Raw genomic sequence first — 14,470 nt, 5'->3', positions numbered from 1 at the left:
TATATATTCTTCTGTGTATATACTACATTTTACAATTAAATGAAAACAAACATTTGAATGAATTATTATGAATCATTTAGTCATTGTAAAGAAAGCACTTAAACACGAGCTTTGGAGGTGCCTTCAAGATGGTGGAGGAATAAGACATGGAGATCACCTTCCTCCCCACAAATACATCAAAACTACATCTACATGTGGAACAGCTCCTACAGAACACCTACTGAACACTGGCAGAAGACCTCAGACCTCCCAAAAGGAACAGATGCTCTCAGACGACCTACACGCAGAGGCGGGGCCAATCCAAAGCTGAACCCCGGGAGCTGTGCGAACAAAGAAGAGAAAGGGAAATCTCTCCTAGCAGCCTCAGGAACAGCAGATTAAATCTCCACAATCAACTTGATGTACCCTGCAATTGTGGAATACCTGAACAGACAACAAATCATCCCAAAATTGAGGTGGTGGACTTTGGGAGCAACTGTAGACTTGGGGTTTGCTTTCTGCATCTAATTTGTTTCTGGTTTTATGTATCTCTTAATTTAGTATTTAGAGTTAATTATCATCAGTAGATTTGTTTATTGATTTGGTTGCTCTCTTCCTTTATATATATACATATATATATATGTATATATATATATTTTTTTTCTTTTTCTCTTTCTGTTGAGTGTGTATGTGTATGCTTCTTTTTGTGATTTTGTCTGTATAGCTTTGCTTTTGCCATTTGTCCTAGGGTTCTGACTGTCCATTTTTCTTTTTAGTATAGTTTTTAGCACTTGTTATCATTGGTGGATTTATTTTTTGGTGTGGTTGCTCTCTTCTTTCTTTCACTCTTTTTTTTAAATTACTTTTTTATTTTTAATAATTTTTTTAATTTTAATAACTTTATTTTCTTTCTTTCTTTTTCTCCCTTTTCTTCTGAGCTGTGTGGCTGACAGGGTCTTGGTGCTCTGGCTGGGCGTCAGGCCTGAGCCTCTGAGGTGGGAGAGCCGAGTTCAGGACATTGGTCCACCAGAGACCTCCCGGCCCCATGTAATATCAAACGGCGAAAGCTCTCCCAGAGATCTCCGTCTCAACGCTAAACTCAGCTCCATTGAATGACCAGCAAGCTACAGTGCTGGACACCCTATGTCAAACAGCTAGCAAAACAGGAACACAATCCACCCATTAGCAGAGAGGCTGCCTAAAATCATAATAAGGTCATTGACACCCCAAAACACACCATGGGACATGGTGCTGTCCACCAGAAAGACAAGATCCAGCCTCATCCATCAGAACACAGGCACCAGTCCCATCCACCAGGAAGCCTACACAACCCACTGAACCAACCTTACCCACTGGGAGCAGACAACAAAAACAACAGGAACTATGAACCTCCACACTGAGAAAAGGAGACCCCCAAACACAGTAAGTTAAGCAAAATGAGAAGACAGAGAACTACCCAGGAGATGAAGGAACAAGGTAAAAACCCACCAGACCAAATAAATGAAGAGGAAATAGGCAGTCTACCTGAAAAAGAATTCAGAATAATGATAATAAAGATGATCCAAAATCTTGGAAGTAGAATGGAGAAAATACAAGAAACATTTAACAAGGAACTAGAACTAAAGAGGAAACAAACAATGATGAACAACACAATAAATGAAATTAAGAATTCTCTAAAAGGAATCAGTAGCAGAATAACTGAGGCAAAAGAACTGATAAGTGACCTGGAAGATAAAATACTAGAACTAACTACCACAGAACACAATAAAGAAAAAGAATGAAAAGAATTGAGGATAGGGCTTCCCTGGTGGCACAGTGGTTAAGAACCCACCTGCCAATACAGGGGACACAGGTTCGTGCCCTGGTCCAGGAAGATCCCACATGCCACGGAGCAACTAAGCCCGCGCACCACAGCTACTGAACCTGCATTCTAGAGCCCCGGAGCCACAAATACTGAGCCTGCATGCCACAACTACTGAAGCCCACGTGCCTAGAGCCCATGCTCTGCAATAAGACAAGCCACCACAATGAGAAGCCACGCACTGCAATGAAGAGTAGCCCCCACTCGCTGCAACTAGGGAAAGCCCATGTGCAGCAACAAAGATGCAACACAGCCAAAGATAAATAAAAACATAAAATAATTAAAAAGAAAAAAAAGAATTGAGGACAATCTCAGAGACCTCTGGGACAATATTAAAGTCACCAACATTCGAATTATACGGGTCGCAGAAGAAGAAGAGGAAGAAAAAGGGACTGAGAAAATATTGAAGAGATTATAGTTGAAAACTTCCCTAATATGGGTAAGGAAATAGTCAATCAAGTCCAGGAAGCGCAGAGAGTCCCATACAGGATATATCCGAGGAGAAACACACCGAGACACATAGCAATCAAACTATCAAAAATTAAATACAAAGAAAAAATATTAAATGCAGCAAGGGAAAAGCAACAACATACAAGGGAATCCCCATAAGGTTAACAGCTGATCTTTCAGCAGAAACTCTGCAAGCCAGAAGTGAGTGGCAGGACATATTTAAAGTGATGAAAGGGAAAAACCTTCAACCAATATTACTCTATCCAGCAAGAATCTCATTCAGATTGCACAGAGAAATTAAAAACTTTACAGACAAGCAAAAGCTAAGAGAATTCAGCACCATCAAACCAGTTTCACAAATATGCTAAAGGAACTTCTCTAGGCATGAAACACAAGAAAAGGAAAAGACTTACAAAAACAAACCCAAAACAATTAAGAAAATGGTAATAGGAACATACATTTTGATAACTACCTAAAATGTAAATGGATGAAATGCTCCAACCAAAAGACATAGACTGGCTGAATGGATACAAAAACAAGACCCATATATATGCTGTCTACAAGAGACCCTCTTCAGGCCATGGGACACATACAGACTGAAAGTGAGGGAATGGACAAAGATATTCCATGCAAATGGAAATCAAAACATAGCTGGAGTAGCAATTCTCATATCAGACAAAATAGACTTTAAAATAAAGACAATTACAAGAGACAAAGAAGGACACTACATAATGATCAAGGGATCAATCCAAGAAGAAGATATAACAATTGTAAATATTTATGCACCCAACATAGAAGCACCACAATACATAAGGCAAATGCTAATAGAAATAAAAGGGGAAATCGACAGTAACACAATCATAGTAGAGGACTTTAACACCCCACTTTCACCAATGGACAGATCATCCAAAATGAAAATAAGTAAGGAAACACAAGCTTTAAATGATACATTAAACAAGATGGACCTAAGTGATATTTATAGGACATTCCATCCAAAAACAACAGAATACACTTTCTTCTCAAGTGCTCATGGAACATTCTCCAGGATAGATCATATCTTGGGTCACAAATCAAACCTTGGTAAATTTAAGAAAACTGAAATCATAGCATGTATCTTTTCCAACCACAACGCTATGAGACTATATATCAATTACACGAAAAAATCTGTAAAAAATACAAACACATGGAGGCTAAACAATATGCTACTAAATAACCAAGATATCACTGAAGTAATCAAAGAGGAAATCAAAAAATACCTAGAAACAAATGACAATAAAAACATGACGACCCTAAACCTATGGGATGCAGCAAAAGCAGTTCTAAGAGGGAAGTTTATAGCAAAACAATCCTACCTCAAGAAAAAAGAAACATCTCAAATAAACACCCTAACCTTACACCTAAAGAAATTAGAGAAAGAACAAAAAAAACCCAAAATTAGCAGAAGGAAAGAAATCATAAAGATCAGATCAGAAATAAATGAAAAAGAAATGAAGGAAACAATAGCAAAGATCAATAAAACAAAAAGCTTGTTCCTTGAGAAGATAAATAAAATTGATAAACCTTAGCAAGACTCATCAAGAAGAAAAGGGAGAAGATTCAAATCAGTAGAATTAGAAATGAAAAAAGGGGAAGTAACAACTGACACTGCAGAAATACACAGGATCATGAGAGATTGCTACAAGCAACCATATGCCAATAAAATGCACAACCTGGAAGAAACTGACAAATTCTTAGAAATGTACAACCCTCTGAGACTGAACCAAGAAGAAACAGAAAATATAAACAGACCAATCACAAGCACTGAAATTGAAAGTATGATTAAAAATCTTCCAACAAACAAAAGCCCAGGACCAGATGGCTTCACAGGTGAATTCTATCAAACATTTAGAGAAGAGCTAACACCTATCCTTCTCAAACTTTTCCAAAATATAGGAGAGGGAGGAACATTCCCCAACTCATTCTACAAGGCCACCATCACCCTGATACCAAAACCAGACAAAGATGGTGCAAAGAAAGAAAACTACAGACCAATATCACTGATGAACATAAATGCAAAAGTTCTCAACAAAACATTAGCAAACAGAATCCAACAGCACATTAAAAGGTTCATACACCATGATCAAGTGGGGTTAATCCCAGGAATGCAAGGAATCTTCAATATATGCAAAGCAATCAACATGATAAACCGTATTAACAAAGTGAAGGAAAAAAAACCATATGATCATCTCAATAGATGCAGAAAAAGCTTTCGACAAAATTCAACACCAATTTATGATAAAAACCCTCCAGAAAGTAGGCATAGAGGGAACTTACCTCAACATAATAAAGGCCATATATGACAAACCCACAGCCAACATCGTTCTCAATGATGAAATACTGAAACCATTTCCACTATGTTCAGGAGCAAGGCAACGTTGCCCAATGTCACCAGTATTATTCAACATAGTTTTGGAAGTTTTACCCACAGCAATCAGAGAAGAAAAAGAAATTAAAGCAATCCAAATCAGAAAAGAAGAAGTCAAACTGTCACTGTTTGCAGATGATATGATACTATATACATACAAAATCCTAACGATGCAACCAGAAAACTACTAGAACTAATCAATGAATTTGGTAAAGTAGCAAGATACAAAATTAATGCACAGAAATCTCTTGCATTCCTATATACTAATGATGAAAAATCTGAAAGAGAAATTAAGGAAACACTCCCATTTACCATTGCAACAAACAGAATAAAGTACCTAGGAATAAACCTACCTAAGGAGACAAAAGCCCTGTATGCAGAAAAGTATAAGACACTGATGAAAGAAATCAAAGATGATACAAACAGATGGAGAGATATACCATGTTCTTGGATTGGAAGGATCAACATTGTGAAAATAACTATACTACCCAAAGCAATCTACAGATTCAATGCAATCCCTATCAAACTACCACTGGCATTTTTCACAGAACTAGAACAAAAAATTTCACAATTTGTATGGTAACACAAAAGACCCCGAATAGCCAAAGCAATCTTGAGAAAGAAAAATGGAGTTGGAGGAATCAAACTCCCTGACTTCAGACTATACTACAAAGCTACAGTAATCAATACAGTATGGTACCAGCACAAAAACAGAAATATAGATCAACGGAACAGGATAGAAAGCCTAGAGATAAACCCACACACGTATGGTCACCTTATCTTTGATAAAGGAGGCAAGAATATACAGTGGAGAAAAGACATCTTCCTCAATAAGTGGTGCTGGGAAAACTGGACAGCTACATGTAAAAGAATGAAATTAGAACACCTCCTAACACCATACAAAAAAATGAACTGAAAATGGATTAAAGACCTAAATATAAGGTCAGACACTATAAAACTCTCAGAGGAAAACATAGGCAGAACACTCTATGGCATAAATCACAGCAAGATCCTTTTTGACCTACCTCCTAGAGAAATAAAAACAAAAATAAAAATGGGACCTAATGAAACCTAAAAGCTTTTGAACAGCAAAGGAAACCATAAACAAGATGAAAAGACAACCCTCAGAATGGGAGAAAATATTTGCAGACAAAGCAACTGACAAAGACTTAATATCCAAAATATACAAGCAGCTCATGAAACTCAATGTCAAAAAAACAAACAACCCAATCCAAAAATGGGCAGAAGAGCTAAATAGACATTTCTCCCAAGAAGATATACAGATTGCCAACAAACACATGAAAGGCTGCTCAACATCACTAATCATTAGAGAAATGCAAATCAAAACTACAATGAGGTATCACCTCACACTGGTCAGAATGGCCATCATCAAAATATCTAGAAACAGTAAATGCTGGAGAGGGTGTGGAGAAAAGGGAACCCTTTTTCACTTTGGTGGGAATGTAAATTGATACAGCCGCTATGGAGAACAGTATGGAGTTTCCTTAAAAAAGTAAAAATGGAACTACCATACAACCCAGCAATCCCACTACTATGCATATACCCTGAGAAAACCATAATTCAAAAAGAGTCATGTCAAAGTGAGAGAGTGGCATGGACATATATACACTACCAAATGTAAAACAGATAGCTAGTGGGAAGCAGCCACATAGCATAGGACATCAGCTCGTTGTTTTGTGACCACCTAGTCGGGTGGGATAGGGAGGGTGAGAGGGAGACGCAAGAGGGTGTACATATGGAGATGTATGTGTATGTATAGCTGATTCACTTAATTATAAAGCAGAAACTAACACACCATTGTAAAGCAATTATACCCCAATAAAGAGGCTAAAAAAAAAAAAGAGTCATGTACCACAATGTTCATTGCAGCTCTATTTACAATAGCCAGGACATGGAAGCAATCTAAGTGTCCATCGACAGATGAATGGATAAAGATGTGGCACATATATACAATGGAATATTACTCAGCCATAAAAAGAAACAAAACTGAGTTATTTGTAGTGAGGTGGATGAACGTAGAGACTGTCATACAGAGTGAAGTAAGTTTGAAAGAGAAAAACAAATACTGTATACTAACACATATATATGGAATCTAAAAAAAGAAAAAGTTTCTAAAGAACCTAGGGGCAGTAGAGGAATGAAGACACAGACATAGAGAACGGACTTGAGGACACGGGAAGGGAGAAGGGTAAGCTGCAATGAAGTGAGAGAGTGGCATGGACATATATACACTACCAAATGTAAAATAGATAGCTAGTGGGAACCAGCCACATAGCACAGGGAGATCAGCTCAGTGCTTTGTGACCACCTAGAGGGGTGGGATAGGGAGGGTGGGAGGGAGATGCAAGAGGGAGGAGATAAGGGGATATATGTATATGTATAGCTGACTCACTTTGTTATATAGCAGAAACTAACACACCATTGTAAAGCAATTATACTCCAATAAAGATGTTAAAAAAAAAAACAACACACGAGCTTTTTAAGGACAAGGACTGTCTTATTCTCCTCTGCATCTATTTCTCAGCCTAACAAATGGTCTACATGTAATAGGAGCCCCACCAAATGTTTGCTGAATTGAATTAATACATATTTTATAAGAAAAAATAACTTTACATGATAACTTTAGAATTAATAATGTACTGGGTCAGATTAATGGAGACTATATCCTTGTGATTATGTCACTTCTGAGAAGTGACTTAAATACACATTAATTTCTAAATTCCATGTGTTTAAAAAAATGTCCAGACCAGGACAACACAATCTTTTATAAGTCATAAGAATTTTGCAAATCAAATCAAAGTACCCGTTGTTTTCACATATTGTCACAGTTAACGTTTTGCCAGTGTATTTGTTCTCTTGTATAATTCATATCCTGAAGAAAAAGGACTAGAGTCCATCCATTCTGACACCATTTTTAGTGAACACAATAATTCAGATGCTAGCAATTGTAATAAGATACACAAAAAAAGAATTCTATAAACTTCATAATGTAAAAGGATAAATGTAAGTAAAAGTCTCAAAATAATTCCATGTGAAGGCAACATGATTACATATCTTGAAAAACCAAGTGAATCAAAAACACAATGTGATAAGAAAATAAGAGGGCTAGCAACATTGTACGGTAAATTGACTACAATGTATTTCCACACTCCAGTAATAAAAAATAGAGTTTATAGTGAAAGTTATGACATGCTTAATGATGGAAAATATTAAATATTTCATTTAGTCTCAAATGCCATCAATTAATCATTTTTTAATGTACTACCAAGAAGGAAAAAATATTGCCTATCAAACTGACATAATGGACTCATCACTTAGAATTTTTATTTTATGTTTATTGAGAGATCTTTTGTTTTATAAAATAGAGTTTTATATCATTTTTGCACATTCATAAAAAAGAAAATAGAAGCTAAATAAATCGGTTAACATATTCCTAAAACGATTTTACACTGACAGACTCTTTTGGGGTGGGGCGTCACCCTTTTTTTAAAAATTTTTTATTGAAATATAGTTGATTTATAATGTGTTAGTTTCAGGTGTACAGCAAAGTGATTCAGTTATACATATACATATATATTCTTTTTTAGATTGTTTTCCACTATCAGACTAAGTCTTCTGAATTATATTTGGACTCACTGATGGGATAGGCAATCTGCCAAGACCCTGTGTGTCCTATGCCCTTGCAGGATATGCCAAGAATGCAAAACCCAGACTGTTCTTTATCCGGGCCAATTCTGAGGGTTTTTGCTGAGGTAATGTCCCAAACAATGGGCTGGCCCTACTTGTCACTCACTATAAAAGCAGGAAATCCTCCAGCTCAACATTCCTCTCCTGTAACACAACCCTCTTCATCCATCTAGGCACCTGTGCTGCCCCTGTGGGAACTGGGAGTCACAGGGAACCTCATGAATATCATACTGACACTTTGCCTACTGCTTTTGCCTTAAGAAATAAAGTCCTTTCTCTCTAACCACAGGAGTCTGATGTTTTCTGCCAGCATCCATGAAAAACAGTAACAGGAGAGCTTGTTAGCTTGTGAGTAGGGTAAAATCCCAATCTTCACAAACCCTGAAAATAACAATTTATGACCATCAAAAATGGTGATGAGGCATTTCTTACAAGTGTTTTACTCAGACTTGTAGTTGCCAAGGGGAAGGCGGGGTGGGAGAGGGATGGAGTGGGAGTTTGGGATCAGCAGATGCAAACTAGTATATACAGGATGGGTAAATAACAAGGTCCTACTGTATAGCACAGGGAACCATATTCAATATCCTATGATAAACAATAATGGAAAAGAATATGAAAAAGAATATATATATATACATATATACCTGAAAAAAAAAGTGTTCTACTAATGACCCAGGAATTTCCTGCCACACTGCTGACAGCCATTTTGCAGATTTTGATATGCATACAAAGGCAATTACCGCCACCTGGCTGACAACTGTTGTAAAACTCATCCCAGTTTGAGATGTTGAAATGGGAAGTGCATCTTAGAATGGATACAGTACTTGGTATAATGGATATTTTTTGTTTATTCATGACCCGTTCTTCAGCTTCCTGATTAGCAACCTGATTTGGGGTACCTAATTATAAGGGAACTTGGTATAATGAATTTTTTAAAAATACACTTATTTATTTATTTATTGGTCGCTTTGGGTCTTTGTTGCTGCGTGCGGGCTTTCTTTAGTTGTGGCGAGCGGGGGCTACTCTTCGTTGTGGAGCACAGGCTTTAGGCACACAGGCTTCAGTAGTTGTGGCACACGGGCTCAGTAGTTGTGGCTCATGGGCTGTAGAGTGCCGGCTCAGTAGTTGTGGCGCACAGGTTTGGTTGATCCACAGCATGTGGGATCTTCCTGGACCAGGGCTCGAACCCGTGTCCCCTGCCGTGGCAGGCGGATTCTTAACCACTGCACCACCAGGGAAGTCTGGTATAATGAATTCTAAAATCTATCCATTCATTTTCTCTTTCACCTTCCTAACAGAAACCCAGTTTCATTAGATTATCTTCCCTTCCCCTGCATAAACCAGAGTAGGTCCTCACAGGTAAAAGCCAATACAACCTACCCATCTTCACACAGCGTTTGTGTCTCATGAAACCTGAGACACATTATATCCAGGGCATGTGATTCAATCTAGGTGAATGAGATGTGAGGGGAGGGGGGCTTATGGGAAAGACACTTCTTCACTCTTCTGATAAATCTATCAAAAGGATTGTTCTCCTTCTCAGGATGACTGTGGCTTGCCTGCCTCAAGTCAAGTCAGTGGTATTCTGGGACCCCTAGTACTGGGTTTTGAGAGCTGTTTGTTAAATTTTCAGGAAATTTGTGAGCTGGCTGATGTCAGGCTTTAACTTGAAAGCAGTCATGGTGGGAAAATTTACCCCACAGAAGTTAGCAAATGCTATAAATCATGACATCTCCCCCACCTCCTAGAGGAGGTTGTTAAATATTTACCAATCTGCCACTGCCTTAAGTCCTATCGGGCTAGTTAGTTAGCTGGGGATGGGACAACATGAGAGGACAGGGTTATGGCTGCTAAGATCCACCTCTGAGTGTGTAGAACAGCAGTTCTCAAAGAGAGAGTCTGCTAAGGTAGCACCCAAAATATGCCTTGTATTTAGAATCTGCCACAGGAACTCACTTTACATTCCCTGAATATGTCCTACATTCATTCCATATGATGTAACTGAAATCATAATCTTTCTCCACTTCGCTATCAAAGTGCTACTCATCCTTTAAAGCTGAATCTGTTTGGGAGCCAATAGAGGACTGCTTTAATTTTTACTTTGGTTTAAATGGTAGATTTCAACATGTTTTTAAAAAACAAACTTTTGGGACTTCACTGGTGGTCCAGTGGATTAGACTCCACGCTCCCAATGCAGGGTGCCCGGAATCGATCCCTGGTCAGGGAACTAGATCCCACATGCATGCCACAACTAAGAGCTCGCATGCTGCAACGAAAAGATCCTGCATGCCACAACTAAGACCCAATGCGGCCAAAATAAATAAATAAAATATTTTTAAAAAATAAAAATAAAAAACAAACTTTTACTTGAAATAGTGTACAGAAGGGTACACAAATCATAGAATAGTAAGTTTTCTCAAAGTGAACACACTTGTTTAACTACCACCTCAATCAAAATACAGAACCTTATCTAAAAGCACATGTTCTTTCCTGTTTCCTGTCCTGACAGCCCAGGTCTTAGTATTTGACTTACTTTTTCCCTCTATAATGGTTGTCTTTTTCCTTCTGATGGGTTTTCTGGAAGTAGAATAACTCCAACCGCCATTTAAACAAGAAGAGAACTTAGGACTTGAAATTGAAAGGTTGCATGTTATGATGGTACTGTTACACTCATCTAAAGATAAGGTCCAAACAGTGGCTGGATAAACTATTGAGGCATCCCTGCATAGCCACTCATTTACCAGGTTACAGTTGTTGGGTCCACTTTCTGAAGCAGAACCTTGGAAGAGAAATTGGAGGATGGCCTCTACTCTTGGGATGACATACGGATCCATAGCACTCGCCATGAGAAAGTCCTTTGTCTCTGACAACTCTGGCAACTCAGTTTAATAGTCAAAATGGCTTCTGGCCACCTGCTCATTATCTGTCCCAGTAGGTGATAAATTAACCCTCCACCTGACAAGTAATGGAAGGCATACTTAAAATGTAAAATGGCTGCATTTCAGGTGACAGGGAAAGTCTGGGATTAACTATTGCCACTGCAATCCTGCAACTCACATTGTTACAGTGACACTTAACTAAAGCCTAAAGCAATCAATACATTTTTTTTTAAGGCCAGATGATTGACTCAAAGTGAGTATGTGACTTAAGTTGTTCCAATCAGAGTGAAGCCCAGGTTGGGGAAATAGATCTTTTTTTCTAGATAGTAGGGTATGACAGTGTAAGGTCTGGTCCATCTGTAGCCTCTTTGCTACCAAAACAGAGATGATATTTTAAAAGAATATATTGGAAAGTAATTTTATATTTGTTAAATCTTGTTGCCTTGCACACTATATCAGTCAGGGTTCAATCAAAGAGAAAGAAGCACTAGAAAGTGTGTGTGTGTGTGTGTGTGTGTGTGTGTGTGTGTGTGCGCGTGTTTACAGGAATTTGACCTTACGCAATCATGAGAGTTGGTTCAAGTAGTCTCTGTACAGCTGTTGTCTTTGTGTCAGATGCTGGAGCGTGAAGTTCACAGAGCAGTCAATCAGCAAGAGAAGATGGCTGCAAAATGGAAGAGAGTAATGAAAGTCTGGGATCTGAAAGCTTGAGCTGGAGCTCATGAGGATGGACCCAAATCCCTATCAGTTCCTGTTGTTTGTCACCTTAATGGTGTTGGTGTCCTGCAGAGGCTGGGACCTTCCTAGAGCTAAATATTTACACCTGTCACAGGAGTTGGAGCCTCTGAAAGGGGATCCAAAGGAAATTAGAGCAGCTGCAAGTTCTCCCACTGCCTTACAGTGAGGTGAGCCAGCAGATAAGTGACCACATATGTGAGCTCCAAAATAGCTGCTGCTTCATTCTGCCCTCAAATCTCCCATAATAATCTCTACTGTGTTCTATTCTACCTAGCAACACACAGGGAAGGGAATTCTGGGAAAGGTAATTCAGCCTAGCCGAGTTGACACATTATAAAGTCACCACCATTGAATCGATGGCATTCACCCCTTTGTAGAGAAGATAGAAACCACCTAGAACAAAGGTTTTGTTTTCAGCTTCAAGTCTCCAAGCAAAATTATTATTCAATTCCTTAGCGAAACAACTGTCTAAATAGTTCACTTTTTTTTTCTTTTTTCCTAGGTGGGGGTGAGAAAACACACGCATGCCTGAGGAAGGTGCACAGGCACACAGGGGACAAGGGCAATGCCACCCGAGACCCTGTGAGGTATCTTGCCTCTATGTTTCATTTGCTTCACCTCTGTCTGTATGTCAGCAGCCAAACATGTATGCATCAGGGCATGGAAGCCTTGAGAGCGGGCCATCATCAAGCCAAAGATGTCTCTGTGAATCAACTCCTTGGTCTCAGGCCCTGCAATTCGGCTCCTGATGTCACCCTGAACCCCCGAGAGACCCTCAGGGGGACTGGGCCCCCTCTGCCTAACAGCCACTGCCCTCCAGGGTAACACACCCGTTCTTTGCACATACTAAAAAATTCACCTTTATTCACAGAGAAAGGGACTCTCTAAATTTCTTGTTATATCAAATTCAATGTATTAAAGTCTGAATATGGAATTTTGCCACAATGCAGGGACAATCAAGAGACGACTCAGAAAATACATAAGGGGGACACTCTCCAGGAGGAAGAAAGCCCCTCTGGTTTAGTGGAAACAAGGAATCAGACATGCATGTATTTCAAGGTAAAATCTCATGGGGATGAGGTTGACGAGAATGTTGAGAGCAGAGTAGCTTTTCCAAATTATTGGAAAAGATTATCCTTTAGGATGCTCCCCCTCTCCCAATATGGGGGAGGGGGTGATCCCAGCAGAATAAAACATGGTAACGTGTCGTAATTAGAGAAAAGAGTTTAGTCATCATTCCTGACCTGCTCTCAGCTCTCATGTCTAGCTCAAGACATAGAACATTCTCACATGCTCTGGGGGACTTGAGAGCAAGGGGACCCCACTGTAAAGGCAACAGAATAGACAGATGAAGGATGTGGCTGAGGCTTAGTGGGCATAGTGGCATCATCAAGGGAGAAATTAGAGACTCTCTAGCTATAGACACCACAGCAGACACCAATGCAAGAGACCCAGGGGCCAACATCAGACATCCGGAAGCAGGGATGACTAAGAATATAAAAAACAAAATTTGAATGCAAGTAATCTTTCCCCCATTGCCTTTAGGGCAACCCCTCCTACCATTATCACTTATGAATCTACCCTATAGATTGAGTAGAATGAGAAAAAGACAATCTGCAAGATACAGCATTTATTTGAAAGAGACTTTACCAAAGAAGAAATGGAAGTACCATTAATTGTCAAGGTAAAGACCTTCCCTGCTATACATTGGGTTGGAGGCTCAAGAAGAATGTTTAATTGCAGAAAAAATTTAAAACTACATTTTCCTTGCAAAATAAGTGTAAATGTGCCATCTTCTTACTTTACCACAAGAGAAGCCAGCCTGAAGTCAAAGAGCAGAGTGAAGAGAATTCGAGAAAAATAGAACAAGAGCCCTGCCTGATCGAAACTTGCAAGAAACCTGCTGAACCCCTGGGTTAATGAGACAATCAACTTCTCTTATTGCTAAATCTAGTTTGTGTGGGGTTCTCTATTACTTAAGATCTTCATTAGGCTTAAAGATAAGCAATTAAAATCAGCCAGTAAGTCAAAGTTGGGAATTGAACGTAAAATGTCTAACATTCAAAATTTGACTCTTAATCACTGTACCATAATACAAAGCTCAAATGCCATTCCCTCTGTGGTGTTTGCTGCACCTGCAACTGCTTGCTACTCAAGGTATGGTCCAAGGACTGGCAGAATCGGCATCACCTGGGGGCTTCTTAGGAGAGCAGATCTTAAGGCCCCACCCACCCCAGACCTACTGAATCAGAATCTGCATTTTTAACAAGATTCCCAGATGATTTGTAGGTACATTAAAGTTTGAGAAATACTGTTTTAAGTCACTCTTTTCTTTGGGTTCTTACAGCATGTTCCTTATTCATTGCTAGTTACGTACTTCTATCTCCTCACCAAACCTGTGATACCCTTGAAGACAGGAAATATGTATTACTATTTTTTATATTCTAACCA

The sequence above is a fragment of the Pseudorca crassidens genome, chromosome 3, assembly GCF_039906515.1.
Source record: "Pseudorca crassidens isolate mPseCra1 chromosome 3, mPseCra1.hap1, whole genome shotgun sequence".
NCBI lineage: Eukaryota > Metazoa > Chordata > Mammalia > Artiodactyla > Delphinidae > Pseudorca > Pseudorca crassidens.
Note: the sequence above shows the minus strand (reverse complement) of the source record.